The sequence below is a fragment of the Papaver somniferum genome, chromosome 7, assembly GCF_003573695.1.
Source record: "Papaver somniferum cultivar HN1 chromosome 7, ASM357369v1, whole genome shotgun sequence".
Lineage (NCBI taxonomy): Eukaryota > Viridiplantae > Streptophyta > Magnoliopsida > Ranunculales > Papaveraceae > Papaver > Papaver somniferum.
In genome coordinates, this window is record NC_039364.1 from 225,522,742 (window position 1) to 225,539,482 (window position 16,741).

Genomic DNA, 16,741 nt, shown 5'->3' on the forward strand with positions numbered 1-16,741 from the left:
TTTCGACGATAGGAGAAAATGTGTGACTACCATCATCACTTTAAAGCTATCGATGTTGTACTCTTTTTCCTTCGACCAGTTTTTATCCAAGTTGGATTTTTCTGGCAAGGTTTTGACAAGGCAACAAATTTTTGTTTGGGTTTTGTCCCATCGGGTTTTACCAACGAAGCTTTAACAAGACAATGTTCCTAGGATGGTGGTCGAAAGGGGAGTTTTACGTGAATATGTTGTTTTAACAAAGGGAGAAATTTTGCGAAGACAATCGTCACCTCAAAGTAACCGGTTACTTTTGGAACAACAGTCATTGAAGTAAGAACATTAATTCAAGTTGGAGTTTTCAGAACAGTGGATCATCCAAGGGGGAGTGTTGCGTAAAGATTGCTCTAAGTGGCTGACCCACCGGTGGACACATCCCTTGTGGGACCCACACAACTCACTTAACTACGACACACAAGCATCGACGTGTCTAATGTACAAGGATAATTATCCCTTGTTTAATCGGCTAATCTCATCTCCATTTAAACTTCACCTGTATATATACATGTATATACAACTTCGAGTATCAAGATGAAATAAAACAAAACGCTCCCACGTTCTCTTCTCGTCTATCTTTTCATTTTCATTATCTTGAATTACACCAACAGTTCTAACTTGGTGAAATGATACACATGCTCCTTACTGTATTGAAAGATGTGTCGGTAATAATCTGGGCAAGCAGTCGGTAATAATACAATACATTCTCATTTTATTCAGCAAACTTATCTACTCCCTATCGAGAGAAACGCTGATATGGTGGTGTTTGGCGGGAAGAAAGTAGTGAGTGTAGTCCGAGGTAATGGTATGGGTCAGGTTTTGGCAGCCATAGCTGCTGCTCTCCTACTTCGTTTATTTTCAGGACCTGGACCTTCACTCTTCCCTGAAGAACAAGATGATGATGGTAATATTGATGGAAAAGAGAGGAAAAATGAAGAAAAAGAAGAAGAAGAAGAAGAAGAAGAAAAAGAAGAAAAAATCCAATTCCAGGTGTTTTTTCGATGAAGCCAGTAACTGTTCAATGGAGCAACATTACATGTTCTCTTTCAGACAAATCCGGCAAAACTGTTAGTATTGTTATCTGATTTTTTCAATTCTACGTTGTGATTTGGTAATTAAGGTTAGCAATTTGCAGTAGGGGGCACTGATTTAACATTAGGGCATAAGATAATTTAATTTCTGATCAAGGAATGATGGAATGCAGGTGAGGTTCCTTTTGAAAAATGTGAGTGGGGAGGCAAAACCAGGAAGATTATTAGCTAATGGGACCATCAGGATCGGGTAAAACTACACTTCTCAATGTACTTGCTGGACAGCTTGCTAATGCATCACGGTTACATTTATCTGGCATTCTTCAGCTCAATGGACGTCCATTTTCGAGTAAAAATTTCAAGTAATTTTTCTTATTTTTATCTGTTCTAGTATATTTGATGATTACATCAAGTTCAAACTTTAACTATTATCATATTTGTAGCTGGTTAACTAGTTTAGCTTATCCAGACCCTAGCACGTAAGATGGATTGTTTGTTGCTTATTGTTATTGATTATGTTGCAGGTTTGCTTATGTGAGACAGGAAGACCTTTTCTTCTCTCAGCTGACAGTGAGGGAAACACTGTCCCTTGCTGCTGAACTCCAGCTCTCTAATATCTATTCTGCGGAGGAGAGAGATGGATATGTCGACGATCTTCTCTTTCGGCTGGGCTTGGTAATAATATCCCACCCTTTCAGTTAGTGGCACAGTTCTCCTCTTATTTGTTATGTTTTTTTTTACCTTCTTAAAAGGCTTAAATGAAATAACTTTGTCGTGGTGTTCTGCTAAGACTTGTTCCTTTTTATTCTTTTGCCAAGATATTTAGCCACTAGGCATGAAGTCTGTGTCTTAGATTTACAGTTTAAGTTTCGGTGTGTTCAATTTTATAATGTCTTATCCGATGTTTATCTATCAAAACAAAAGCAAAGGTGTACTTCTTTAAATATCACCTTTCATAAGAGTAGAACAATGAGGAAAATGATTTTAGAAAGAAATCGCGGTTATTATTTTTTTACTTTTTTTTCATGATATAACTAAGTTCACTGCACTGCTTAACTAAGCCTTAACCATTTACCTCCAAAAGGTCAACTGTGCTGATTCTAATGTCGGTGATGGTAAAGTTCGTGGAATTAGTGGCGGGGAAAAGAAACGTCTATCACTTGCATGTGAACTAATGGCGAGTCCGTCTGTTATATTTGCTGACGAACCGACAACCGGTATGCTTGTTTGTCTCTGGCTTCAAAGTATGCTTCTTCTGTTTTCATCTAGCTACACTATGTACTGGGAGATCAGTAGATTGATAATGTTTATAAGCACAGTAAATTTGTAAGTTCATAGTTCCCAACTAAATTATCTACATCTAATGCTGAGTAGCGTTGGTCTATAAAGTTTGATAAGGTAATGTATATGTACTATGAATTTGCACTTTTATCCATTATAAGCATATAAATTACAAAAGTGACTCAAGAGAGCGCTACTTATTAAACATAGTAATGATGGCCGAAGGTGCGTAGGGAGTTCTAGGATGTCAAGTTGTATGTTGTTTTATTATTACGATTCTTTTGGTTCACACTTCACAGCCAATTTGAACTCCTTGGGAGATGGTACAAAAATGAATGGTATTGTTTTATTGTTCAAGGGTGGATTAATCTGTATTTGCCTGACGTTCTATCCATGGGCCTAAGTATTGTCTTTGTCATGGAAAAGATCCACACATTATTATATCCATGATATGCATGCCAAGGGCCATGAGAACTGTTAAAAATGTAGATGGTATCTGTGAATGAAATCATAAAATAATTGAAAGACTTATAAAATGCACTAAATCGTTAAAAAAAGGGCTGGTGGTTGTTAGACCATCAATGGTCTAAACTGCCATTAATACAGATGAAACGTGAATCATTGCTTAGCCCTTAACATTTGCTTTAGCATTTCTATTTGATGGATAGATATACCATTATGTAGTACAAGGATCTACTCGTTCATTAGGATGAGGCAGAGCAAAGAGCAAAAGTATCTATTAGATGAATTATGGGCTGGGAAGCAATGCGATTTTTTCATGCACAATGTATTTTGAATAAATGAGGTGAAGGATCTTTGTGCTCTGCTACCAAGTAATATAAATAAGTTGATAAATTGTTCAGTGGGAGAGAGGAGTGGAGAAAGTGGAGTATGTTCAAAATGGGAAACTGTGAGTTGCTTCCCACAATTTCCGGTACAAATATATTCTTACTATAAACCATAATAAGGTGTATAGAAAAGCTAATATGGGGAGAAAATAAAGAGGTACCTAAATACTGAAATTGGTTTCTCGTGGTCACTGGTATACTCTCTCTCATCTATTACTGTGAACTTCGTCATTCCTGAACATACTTATGCTGTGTCCAGGGCTTGATGCATTCCAGGCAGATAAGGTAATGGAGACACTTTCACAACTTGCCAGGGATGGACATACTGTAATTTGCTCCATACACCAGCCTAGAGGTTCAGTTTATGTGAAATTCGACGACATTTTATTACTAGCAGAAGGTGCACTCGTTTATGCAGGGCCAGCACATGATGAACCAGTTTCATACTTCTCAAAGTTTGGGTCGGTAGCTAAACCTCTATTCTTTGCGAAACTGAGCCAAAGCAATTTATGCGTTTCTATATCTTCTCTAAGTTATCAGTTCTGGTTGTGATTTTGCACAATACTTAATTAAAAATTTAGGGGAAATATAACATAAAAGTGTCTCGGAATATTCCACTTGGGAATTATTTGCTGTTTTCTTGTACTGTACTATCCCTCTAAAATCTTCCTTTCAACAATTTGACTGGAATATTCCAGTAGTCAGCATAGCCTGACATCTTCAGTTTCAAGCATGATTTACCGTTCAGTAAAAATTATGCCTTCCATGTTGTCAATTTGGGAAGATCGCTAACTTACTGATGCTCGCGTTAACAGATATCCGTGTCCAGATCATGTGAATCCGGCAGAATTTTTGGCTGATCTCATATCTGTCGACTACACTTGCACTGAAAGTGTCTACTTCTCTCGAAAGAGGATAGATGGTCTTGTTGAGGCATTTGTGCGTAACTCATCAACTATCATTTATAAAACACCACTTCCCAGAACAGAGGTTTGCAAGACCAATAAGATTGCTTGCAGGAAGTCCGTTGTAAAGAGGAAAGGCGGTTGGTGGAGACAGTTTCGCTTGCTCCTTAAACGTGCTTGGATGCAGGTTGCTTCTCTTTCCGTTCACCTGTCAAATATTCACCTTAGATGACATGATACGCTTCCTTAACTCCCATTTATCTACCAAATGTGTTGCTGCTTCTGGATAACCTTTTCAAAACTTTGTTTCTCTTGATTATTTGTTCTTAAGACATGGCAGTTCTCTGGTTTCCTTTAGAAGCTAAACATACAAGATATAGAAGTATTAATGATAGAAAATGAAGCCCCCTACTGAAAACTTTCCATTTAGCATCGTTTAGGGATCACAATCATGGGTTTTCAGAGGAATTAGCACAGAAGACCTGAAGGAAAATAAGCACAGAAACTGAAGAGTAAAATTAGGCATTAAAAGAGGCTTAAAATTTAGTCATCAATGTCTGCTGAATATCCTTTTCAAATTATTCTTGGCTCCTTGCTTCTAATTATTGAAGTTATTATCAGGCTTCTCGTGATGGTCCTACCAACAAAGTCCGTGCTAGAATGTCTGTTGCATCAGCCATAATATTTGGGTCTGTGTTCTGGAGAATGGGAAGATCACAAACATCTATACAGGACAGAATGGGTTTGCTTCAGGTATGAGATTTTGAGATGTCATTGATGTATGATGGTCTTTCAAGTTGTTAAAATATATATGTCTAAAAACTGATTTAAATTTTAATCGTTACCCTGTGATTTGCCCCATCTGTGCAGTCCAGGGAGATATATTTATATTAGATTGAGTATCCACGTTTTGTACAGGATAGTGAAAGTTTATTATGCTTCATGAGTTAGGGATGCATTATATCTTTGAGATGAGTGATGATTTTCTGGATCTATACTTTTAGTTTAAACTCTGACTTACAGCCAATTTCTTTAATCTATTCAAGTAGGCACATACAAACAGAGTACTTTAGGTTGAAGGCTAGTTTTGAATTGGGTGCTTCCAGTCATCTTTGTAGATTTTGTCCACACACTTAAAAATCTGATGTGTTTCTTCGTCACATGCTATCATAAGACTTCATACAGTTTTTATTAAAGCGAAAGTGAAAAAGCGATATGCTCCTCTAGCAAAGCGTAAACCGCTACTTTGAAGCCAGCTTGACATGCGCTTTAAAACGCTTTTTTAAACCATGACTTAAAAGTATGTATTTTTTAAAATTGTAGCCAGCTTTCCCTTATCAAAGTTGAGACAGGATACAATAACAGTCTTAAAGTGAGAATCCTGTAACTGTAACTGTGTCATGTGTAGCTCACACGTAGATGAACTAAGACCAAAGTTTTACCGAGGAGATCATCCTCGCCAAAAGTCAATCATTTCTAAAGTTTGCATATATAGCATCCTTTATGTGCATTTTAACTGTAAAATAAGAATTCGTCTAGATGTTCTATATGAGTTTTTTTTTTGTTTTGGTTTATGTTTATCTTTCTTCATCTTTATGTTGGAAATCACGAGGATCTTGTATTTGACTCCATTCATGTTTACGTTAACAATGAATGGAAATCGCACACTCATTCGATCAAGCATATGTCCCTCTTAACGTTTTCCCCCCATGAGTAATTCATGATAATACTTTATATACTATCCTGTAATTAGCATAATATGTGTAACAAGGCAGTCTGATGAATATAATTGTCCTTGTTTGAAGGTTGCTGCAATAAACACTGCAATGGCTGCCCTCACGAAGACTGTGAGTGTGTTTCCTAAGGAACGTGCAATTGTAGATAAGAGAGCGTGCGAAGGGGTCTTATGCATTAGGACCGTACCTACTTTCTAAATTGCTGGCTGAGATTCCTATTGGAGCGGCATTTCCTTTAATGTTTGGTGCAGTTCTATATCCAATGGCTCGTCTTCATCCTAGTGTACCCAGGTGAATGTCTTAGCTTTCACATTAGTTAGTTGCATTATTTTTTATGAGTTTGCCAAGTTGGTTTGCTTGCGATCAAACATGAATTCCTTTCCTCATTACTTCTCGTGTTTAAGGTTCCAGTGTGTCGAAGTTTCTGTAAAGGATCAGCTAAGGGCTTCATAGATTTCTGTTAAGTGTATGAGAGCTAAAGGATCATTTAGATAACAAAGATCTCCAAAAGCTCATTGTGAGTAATATTAAAATCAAAGACTAATGGCCCAATTTTTGTTTGCCTTAGTTTTATTTGTGACAGCTGAGAATCATATGACAGAACAGAGCAAACAGCTAGACAAGGATTATGTAGTGATTCAATGGGCGTTCAAAATTCCAGAAAATACAACTTGTGCCCAAAGCTGTTAATTTTGAAATCGTATCATCTTCTGTACCCACTCTGAATGCAACCCCTTTCTTGTGTTGTTTAAGAAGCTTATTGTAGGATCTCGTTATGTTCCTGTTTTCCAAATTTTCTTTCTTTACGACCTATGTTAAACTTATCATCTCATGTTTACCTCTTTTCTCTGCTTTACCTTTCTTTTCACCATTCACAAATTCAGATATCCGGAAAGTACACTTGTGTTCAAGGCCGTATCATCTTTTCTACCCATACTGATGCACCCTTTAATGTTCATGGAACATTTTGTAAGACCTCATTAAAATCCTGTTTTCCAAATTTTCTTTCTTTATGGACTATGTTTCACTTATCACTGCATGTTAGTTTATGTTCTTTTCGTTGCGTTTTCTGTTCTTTCCGTTAGTAGTATGTTTGATCTCTTGTGAATATGGGCTTCATTGTGATTGTCAGAAGTTTCAGTTTATATCTTTGATGGTGGGTGATAGGAGGTGGGCTCCGGTTTTTGTGTGAAGTGCCAGGGTTTGGTCACTTATTTTCTTCGCTTTTTACCCTTCCAATTTATATGGAAAATACTTTTATTGGCAGATTTGGGAAGTTCTGTGGAATTGTGACAGTGGAGTCATTTGCTGCATCTGCAATGGGCCTTGCTGTTGGAGCAATGGCTCCAACTCCTGAAGCAGCATTGGCATTGGGACCATCTCTTATGACGGTATTTATTGTATTTGGAGGCTATTATGTCAATGCTGAAAACACACCTGTGATATTCCGCTGGATTCCTCGGTTTTCTCTTATAAAATGGTAAAGAAATTGTTCTCTCTCTGTTGCAACAAACCTTGAGAGCTGGATAACTCAACAAGATTTCCTATCTAATCATGTTCTTTGAATTCTTGGCATTCTGCAGGGCCTTTCAAGGTCTTTGCCTAAACGAGTTTAGAGAGTTGCAGTTTGATCACCATACTTCCCTTGATATTCAAACTGGAGAGCAGGTAAGGAGTCTGATTTGTATCCTGATCAACTTCTGGAAGAAATAACAGCTGTCAAGCATTATCCCGAAACCAATACTTGGTCTAAGAGGTTGATTTCAACTAATTGAACCGGGTTAGTCAAGGGTTTACATATCAGAGCTGAAACAGAAATGAAATCAGCTTTCTCAAATAGATGCTCCAAGTCACATAAAAGAAGAACAAAGATGCTTTAAGTTTGACCAATATAGATAAACTTTTAGACTGATTTACTCTGAGTATATATATTTTTGTTCACGGACTGATACAGTGTTTCTAACTTTGTGGATTTTCTTTACAGGTGCTGGAGAGATTGTCATTTGGAGGTGGTAGGATTAGAGATACGGTGATGGAGCAGGGTAGAATTATGCTATTCTGGTATTGGATTACTTACCTTCTTCTTCAAAAAAAATAAACCCAAATACAAGCAGCTTCAACTACCTCCTTCTGTTGGCCAACTCCAACTCCTAATCCAAGAGCACGGAAAAGAAGAGACTGCAGAACCTCCTCCTGCTAGTCCAATTCAAGGGTTCCAGCTGGTTGATCCTCCTCCAGTAGACCAAATTGACTCTATCCAGCAACCTGAACTACCTCCTGCTGTTGGCCGACTCCAAATGCAAGAGTACAAAAAAGAAGAGACAGCAGAACCTCCTCCTGCTAGTCCAACTCAGGGGTTCCAGCTGGTCGATCCTCCTCGATTAGACCGAATTGACTCTATCCAGCAACTTGAATTACCTCCTGCTGCTGGCCAACTCCAAATCCAAGAGTTCGAAAAAGAAGAGACCGCAGAAGCTCCTGCTAGTCCAGTTCAGGTGTTCCAGCAGGTAGATCCTCCTCCATTAGGCCGAGTTGAACCTACCGAGCAACTTGAACCCCCCACCTTTGACCAATTTCCACTTTTTTTCACAGAAGGCCTCTAATTTACATAGGTAGACTTGAATACTGCTGACTAATAATGCAATGATGCTGATGCCGTTGCTGTTGCCGAGGACCAAGGTAGACTCTGTTAGAGAGTGGCAGAGTAACCACCCTTAGAAAAACTCAGTATGCTGTAATAATACCATTAATGCTGGACATTTTTCTTTGTAAAATAAGGTCCTATTGGTCACTAATAAGGAATTTTTTATGCGAGTTGATATTTAACATGTTTCTTGGCCTACAGATTGCGAAGTTCTAAAGAATATATGTTGTAAGTATACGCTGCGGATACTGATGTTGGAAGCATTCTTCACAAGTTATGCGGGATGCAAACAAGAAAAGAAAGGTTCTGAAATTTTGTTGCGAATCCTCTGCGCGGAAGCATTTTTCTCAAGTGATATGCAATACCGAATTTGAAAACTTAAATAAAATAAGAAGATAATGAAACTACGATGAGATGGAACTGAGCATCTGATATTATGTCATTTAGATGAAACTCGTTTCACTAGTGTTAGCTATTAAATTGCGAAATGTCTCCTAGGGTGGGAAGCACGGATGCTTCAATAAAGGCTAGCGAAATGTCCCTATGTTACATCAAATCTGACGTTGATCCAAAATATACTTCGCGACTCAAAACTTGATACTTAGAAATTCAAATTATTTCCATGTACATCATCAATCTTCCAAATTACTTGTTTAATATACTAATTTTCACATCCTAATTTTTGTTTCTTTCTTGATAATTAGAAAATTTTAGTGGGAAATATAGAAATTTGGTACATTTTTGTTTTAAAAAACTCAATTTAGTTAAATAAATTAGGACGAAAGGAGTATGTTTATGATTCAACATTTGCACCATGGCCTAAATTTACCATTTTCGCTCAAAATTTGTTATGCACCCCAAATTTACGGAGAGATCAGAATCAGCTCAAAGTATGTCCCATCACTCAAAATTTATAGCAGAAGACAAAATTATGTGCAGAGCAAAACCTGACATGATAAAAAAGATTGTTATGTAACCTGAAATTTGTCATATGACCCAAAATCTGTATTGTGATATTAGTTTACGAATCTGCCTCTTACATCCATGAATTTTGCGAATAACCCAAAGTATGCCTAATTACCCAGATTTGTTTGGAGCTCAAAGTCTCCCTGAGCTTATGATTCAGACTAAGTGATCAAAATTTTTGCATCTCAACATAAAATTACTTCCGCCTAAAAACGTATCCTGATTCGGAATTTGGATTGTGACCCAGAATTTGTCTCTGCGTCCCCCTATTGTGGTCCAAAAATTTTCTTAGTAAAAGATTACCCAGTGACCTAAAATTTAGCTCACGACTCAAAAATAGCTTAATGCCTTGAATCGGCACTTTAACCGAAAATTTGTTGTTATGAGTTATGACCTAAATTCTCCTTAGTAGCCTACAATATGTGCTGAGATTATTCCATATCTCCAAATATGCAATATCTGCATCGTTGTCTGAAAAACGAAATTAAGTGACAGAAAAGATACCATTTTGAACTCCATATGAAATTTAAAATCTTTCATTTCAAACCAATAATTGTCCCTGTAAAGTAAACTATTTCTGTGCAATTATTTTCGTAAGGGAGTTCCTTTATATACCCCCAGAAATACTAATGGTACCCCATAGATTAGTTAAGTTAGTTAACATTTGGTTTATATGAAAATCTGGAAACTGTTTGAAGTTTTTGATAGCGGTACTCCCTCTCAAAAAATTCTTAGGAACCCAGGAAGATTTGTAGCCGTGATTAGAGATTCATGGAAGAAGGTTAGAGTTTGGTTAGGATTGACCAGCTCATAATCTAAGGAGCCCTAAAGCTAAAACAATACCAGGAAAAAGAAAAAAAAAAAAAACCTAAAGCTAATTTAATGGAAGTACGATGATGATTGGGACGACAAAAAAAATATCATTATCTTAAAACTTCAATTTTGGTCTTTTCATTTAGGAGAAGATGTTGAGTTTGTATTTCGTTGATTAGAGTTAAAAATCAGTGCGTCTTGTTCACGGAATTGGGGTATAAAAACTTAGCATGTAGATAATTGTTAGGGGTAGGTAGATAAAAGGGCACCGTTAGTATTTTTAGGGGTATATACAAGAACATCCTTTCATAAAATAAATTATTTTTTGTGATAAAAAATAAAAAAAAAAATGTTGTGCCAAAGCAATCCGAAATCTGTACAATGACCGAAAATCTATCATGCCAATCAAACCTTATTAAGTAACTCAAAATTTGTCTTGTCTCCTAAAAATTGCCCTGGTACTGAGTTTTGTCATGTGACTCGAATTCTATCTCGTTGTAAAATTTTGTATTGGAACTCTAAAATCAATAATTCTAAGTTTATCGAGAGGAGAATTCCGGAAGAAATTACATGACTCACAGTCATGTGGGACCCAAGGTGTGTACACAACATCCCCGCAAAACCTCCAATTGGCCCCCCATAACTGTGAGAGTCGGGAAATCCCATGGGATTTTCTGCTTTAAAATTCTGGCATTGTGTACATAATGTCTTGTTTAGTGATCCATAAATCATCAGAACCCAAATTCTGCGACTGGCCCAAATATTGCCATGACATAAAATCAATCACATGATCCAGAATTTACTTTATGACCTAAAAACAATCAATGTTACCCAAAAATATGGCATAAATTGTTGTAAGGGTCCATATATGTCATTGCCGAGAATGTTAAATATTGATTCAGATGTCCTTAATTTGATCATTATGTTGCTACCTACAAAAATGGTTTTGTGTTATGAATCAACAAGCTGAGGAGGAATCACACATAGCAATAACCTATTCTTCCAATGGAATGAGCCTAATAATTGTTATTTCATTTCTTATCGAGTTTCAAAAAATGATTTGCAATAAATACATCTCACTAACTCTCTCTCAACTCTAATAATTAATCACAATCGTTGGATACATCTTAACCTAATCTTAAAGCTTACTAATAAGACCTCACTAATTCAGATTAAAGACAAAATTCAAGAAGTGAAAAACAATTGACTAGTCAACTAACACTCGGATGATAGGCACATGACAACACCCTCCCTTTTAAACATCCTTTTCCTCAAGGATGAAGTCAGGAAATTGGGCTTAAATGTGAGAAGTATCTTCCTATGTTACATCCTCTGGATGGGAATTTGTCAAGTGAATAAGAACTTGAGAAATAGCAACACCAGCACGCAAATTTTCTCATGTATCCAACATAGCAACATGAGAAACAATATTAGTACTAAATATGTCCATTAAGGGTAAGGAAGAGTTGTTACCAGATGTTGTCCAATCTTCTTCGTCAATTGTGATACATGAATAACATGATGTATTCTTGACCCCACTAGTAGTTTCAACCTGTAAGCAACAACTCCAACCTTCTGTAGAATTTCAAAAGGACCATAGTATTTGGAGGAGAGTTTAAAGTTTTTTTTCATGCCACAAAAGATTTTCTATAAGCTTGTAACTGAAAAAGCGTGGGTCTAACAACCACACCCAATATTTCGCTTAGCAATCTGTATGGGCTAACTCCAATATACTTTTAAGAGAATCAACTGGACAGTCAGACTCAATCTTAAGAAAAGTATATCAAAGATTTATATCTCAATTTCTCAATCAAACAAATAGGAATTTGCGAGCCGATTGAATAAGAGAAATAACTTGGATGGTATCCAAAACCAATATCCAAGTGTCAACCAATTTAATCAACAACCAAAGGTTGGATTCACAATTGATTGAACTTACTCACAACCTGTGATATTTCAATTATATAAACAAATATAATGAGGAAAAGAAATAACACAGACACCAGAAGTTTTGTTAACGAGGAAACTGCAAATGCAGAAAAACCCTGGGACCTAGTCCAGATTTGAATACCATACTATATTAAGCCGCTACAGACACTAGCCTACTCCAAGTTAACCTCGGACTGGAATGTGGTTGAGCCCTAACCAGTTTCATACTGATCAAGGTACAGTTGCGCTCCTTACGTCTCTGAATCCCATCAGAACTCTACGCACTTGATTCCCTTAGCTGATCTCACCCACAACTAAGAGTTGCTACGACCCAAAGTCGAAGACTTGATAAACCAATTTGTCTCACACTGAAAAGTCTATTGAATAGATAAATATATCTCCCACAGATAAACCTATGAGTTTTGTTCCGTCTTTTGATTAATCAAGGTGAACAAGAACCAATTGATACACTGAACTTATATTCCCGAAGAACAACCTAGAAATATCAATCACCTCACAATAATCTTAATCGTATGGTAGCGAAACAAGATATTGTGGAATCACAAACGATGAGACGAAGATGTTTGTGACTACTTTTTATCTTGCCTATCAGAGATTAAATCTCGTGCAAATCTTAGAGAAGATAGTACTCAATACGATAGAAACGGGCAAGATCAGAACACACAGCTACATAGAAAATAGTTGGGTCTAGATTCACAATCCCAATGAAGTCTTCAAGTCGTTAACCGACAGGGTTTTGGAAAAACCTAAGGTTAAAGGAGAATCGACTCTAGTCGCAGCTTGTATCACACAGGAGGTGTGGGGATTAGGTTTCCCAGTTGCTAGAGTTCTCCTTTATATAGTCTTCAAATCAGGGTTCGCAATAAATGCTACCATGGTAACAAACCATTCAATATTCGCCGTTAGATGAAAATCTGATTATACTCAAGCTAATATCTTTCAACCGTTAGATCGAACTTAGCTTGTTATACACAAATGAAAAGTGACTTCATTTAGATATGAGTAACCGTACCTAAACGTGTACACCTTTTTTGGCTCAACAATAGTTAACCGAATTTAGCCATATGAACACTTTCATATCAACCTTATTCATCTTAACCATAACTAGTACAAATAACTCAAACGAAACTAGTTATAGAGTTGTTCAATTGTTTGTATTCTCATAGAAGTATACAAGACACAATTGAAGCAAAATCGATTTTGATTTACTCGAATCAAGTCATGAACATTATAGCCACGGTTTGGAATAGATTGCATTCCTTATTATATAAAAGTATTAGTTCATGAACAAACCGATTTTAGAACATAACCCACTCAAGTATGCAAACGGGTACGCATACCTTAGTGGCCGGACTAAGTTTGGGTTCGCCAGTATGCGGACGGGTACACTTACCACCAAACTCAGTAAAGTCCTGGAACTTGAACCTCACGCCAGTAGGCGTACCGGTATGCATACTTAGTTCCCGGACCTCTACTAAACCAATCAGTACGCATACGAGTATGCATACCATGGTTCCCAGACTTGGATTACACATATGCAAGTACGCATACTGTGCTTATATCCAATATTTCTAAACTTTCATTTCAACCATTGAAACATTCTCGGAAGACGACAATAGCTGTCTAACACAAACTATTAGCTTCAAAGCAATTTTCAAGTGATCGAATGATCAATACGAAATATTCCGAGTCTACCTCAAATGACTGTCTCACACAAATCACGTAAGATGTTACAAGGCGATTTTCACATGACCATCTTTTTACTTTCGTCAAGAATATAAGATGACCTTGGTTAAAGCGAAAGCTTACTAACACATATTTCGATAAATATTTAAGCGAGTTAAACTCAGCTCGAAATATCAAATGTGCATTATTGAAGTCTATATAGCTATACGACTTTTGTCTCAAATAGGAGATAGAGTAGATATACTTTTGAGTGATAGATGAGTTCAATTTTTCACATACCTTTTGTTGATGAAGTTCCACAAGCTCCCCTTAGTAGTTCTTCGTCTTCAATCGATGAACGCCGTGAAGTCTAATGCTCAACTACACTTTTTATCCTATTCCGAGACTTAGCTATAAGTAGACTAGAAACCAAAACTTATAGTTTGGGAAACTAAATTTGACAAACACGCTTGAGATAGCAACGCTTGTAAGTTCGACCGAGCACTACTCTAACAATCTCCCCCTTTGTCAATTTTAGTGAAAAGTTATCAATACATATGGAATACAAAATAAGTAAACTTTGTATCTCTCAATCCAAATGCTTGATTTCCTCGGTTCTTCAACATTACTCGAAATCTTCGTCACTTCGAAGTACTCCAGTGATTTTGAATGTGTTCAACTTAGAATCATAGTTGTTGAAGATCCATAGCTATAACAATGAGAAAACAATAGCTTCAATCATTGTTATACAGTGTCATAGTATAACTACACAACATCAAAGTCCAATTGTATCACAACTTTGACAACAATACTATAGTGATATCTATCTCTCCCTCTTAGTCAATACTTCATCTCACATGAAAACCACTCCCCCTTACATAATGATCCATAAACCGTATGTATTTGTAGTGTTAACTACACATTAATTCTCCCCCTTTTTGTCAATATAAATTGGCAAAGGTACGAAAACTAGTGGGATCCTAATGAAATTTTCATAGAGATACTTCATGACCAAAAAATAATATATCAACTTTGTTTCGATGATTTCAAATAGCCGAAACTAGTGTATTCATCATGGAGTTTATAAAGATACAAGAAAACTCCTACAATATTCCACAGTCGCACTCCCCATAAAAATTTGGTAATTGAGCACAAGTTCAATTAAGAACTCTCCCCCATAAAATGTCATTCCCGAAAGAACAACAAGAGCGACCTTACTTTCACAAGAAAATAAGGATTTAAAAGAATACTTTGATACCTAACAGAACTGTTATCTACGAAGAAACAAATGCGAAATTGAAACAACTCTATACTGACGTTCTAATCCTTGAATGCCCAAAAGATATGAATGAGTAAAGTTAGAAAACTAATGAACCAAAACAACACCAATAAACTGCCGTAAGTATTGAAATGTAGCAGTATCTAAAGCTTTTGTGAGAATATCAGCCAATTGTTGTTTGGAAGGCACAAATTTCATATTGATGATACCATTTTCATAGAGATATCTAATAAAATTATAACTTATGTCAATGTGCTTAGTTCTTGAGTGCTCAACAGGATTCTCACTGATGCGAGTCGCACTTGAATTATCACAAAAAATCTTCATTACACCAGTGTCAATTCCATAATCAACAAGCATTTGTTTCATCAATGGAAGTTGAGTACAACATGAACCTGCAACAATGTATTCTGCTTCGCATGTAGACATGGATTGTGAGTTTTGTTTCTTGCTATGCCATACCACAAGATGCAACCCAACATAGTAAAATCCCCCCGAAGTACTCTTTCTGTCTTCTACACATCCTGCCCAATCTGCATCTGAATAGGTAGTAAGATCAGTGTTAGTATCAAAAGTATAGGATAGACCATACCCGCTAGTATGTTGGATATATCGCATAATCCTCTTCGCAGTTGCAAGATGAGATTCCTTTGGATTAACCTGAAATCTAGCACAACAACCAACACTAAAAGCAATATCAGTTCTAGTAGTTGTAAGATACAAGAGGCTTCCAATGATAGATCGACAAAACATTTGATCCACATTTACTCCTTTCTCATCTCGATGCAGTTTACCAGTAGTGGGAATAAGTGTCAGTTTTGGAGTTGACTTATCAAGACCAAACCTTGTCACAAGATCCTTAGCATATTTTTCTTGAGATAAGTAGATTCCATCTTTATGTTGTTGAATCTGTAATCCTAAAAAGAATTTTAATTCACCAACATTGCTCATTTCAAACTCCTTTCCAAGAGAGACTTGAAAATCTTTTGCAAGTTTCTCAGAAGTCAATCCATAGATGATATCATCTACATAAACTTGAGCAATGACAACATCTTTCCCACTCCACTTGGTAAACAAGGTTTTATCTATTAGAGCACTGCTCGATCGAACTCGCATGCATTGTTATCTCAAGCATGTTTGTCAATGTTAATGATAAAAACTACAAGTATTGATTTCTAGCCTATTTATAGATGTCTCGGACTAGGATATAGCTTGTGTAGTTGAGCTTAGACTTCACGTCGCTTATCACTTGAAGACGAAGAACTACTAAGGAGAGCTTGCGGAACTTCATCGACGAAAGGTATGTGGAGACTTAAACTCATCTATCACTTGGAAAGTCTATTTCTACTCTATCTCCTATATTGATACATAAGTCGTGTTACGATATAGTTTTCTCTATACACATTTGAGATTTCGAGCTGAGTATATCTCGCTTACATATTTCTCGAAATATGTGTTGGTAAGCTTTCACTTCGACCAAGTTCATCTTATATCATGAGAAAATTGCCGAGTAGCATCTTACATGGTTTGTGTGATACAATCATTTGGTGTAAGACTTGGAATGTTTCGATAATGATTATTTCAATATCT

The 16,741-nt window shown here is 36.6% G+C and overlaps 1 pseudogene; it reads left to right on the forward strand.

The window, feature by feature from the left end:
* Positions 1–780: 780 nt before the first annotated feature.
* Positions 781–8,668, forward strand: LOC113293432 (annotated as a pseudogene).
* The last annotated feature ends 8,073 nt before the right edge of the window (positions 8,669–16,741 follow it).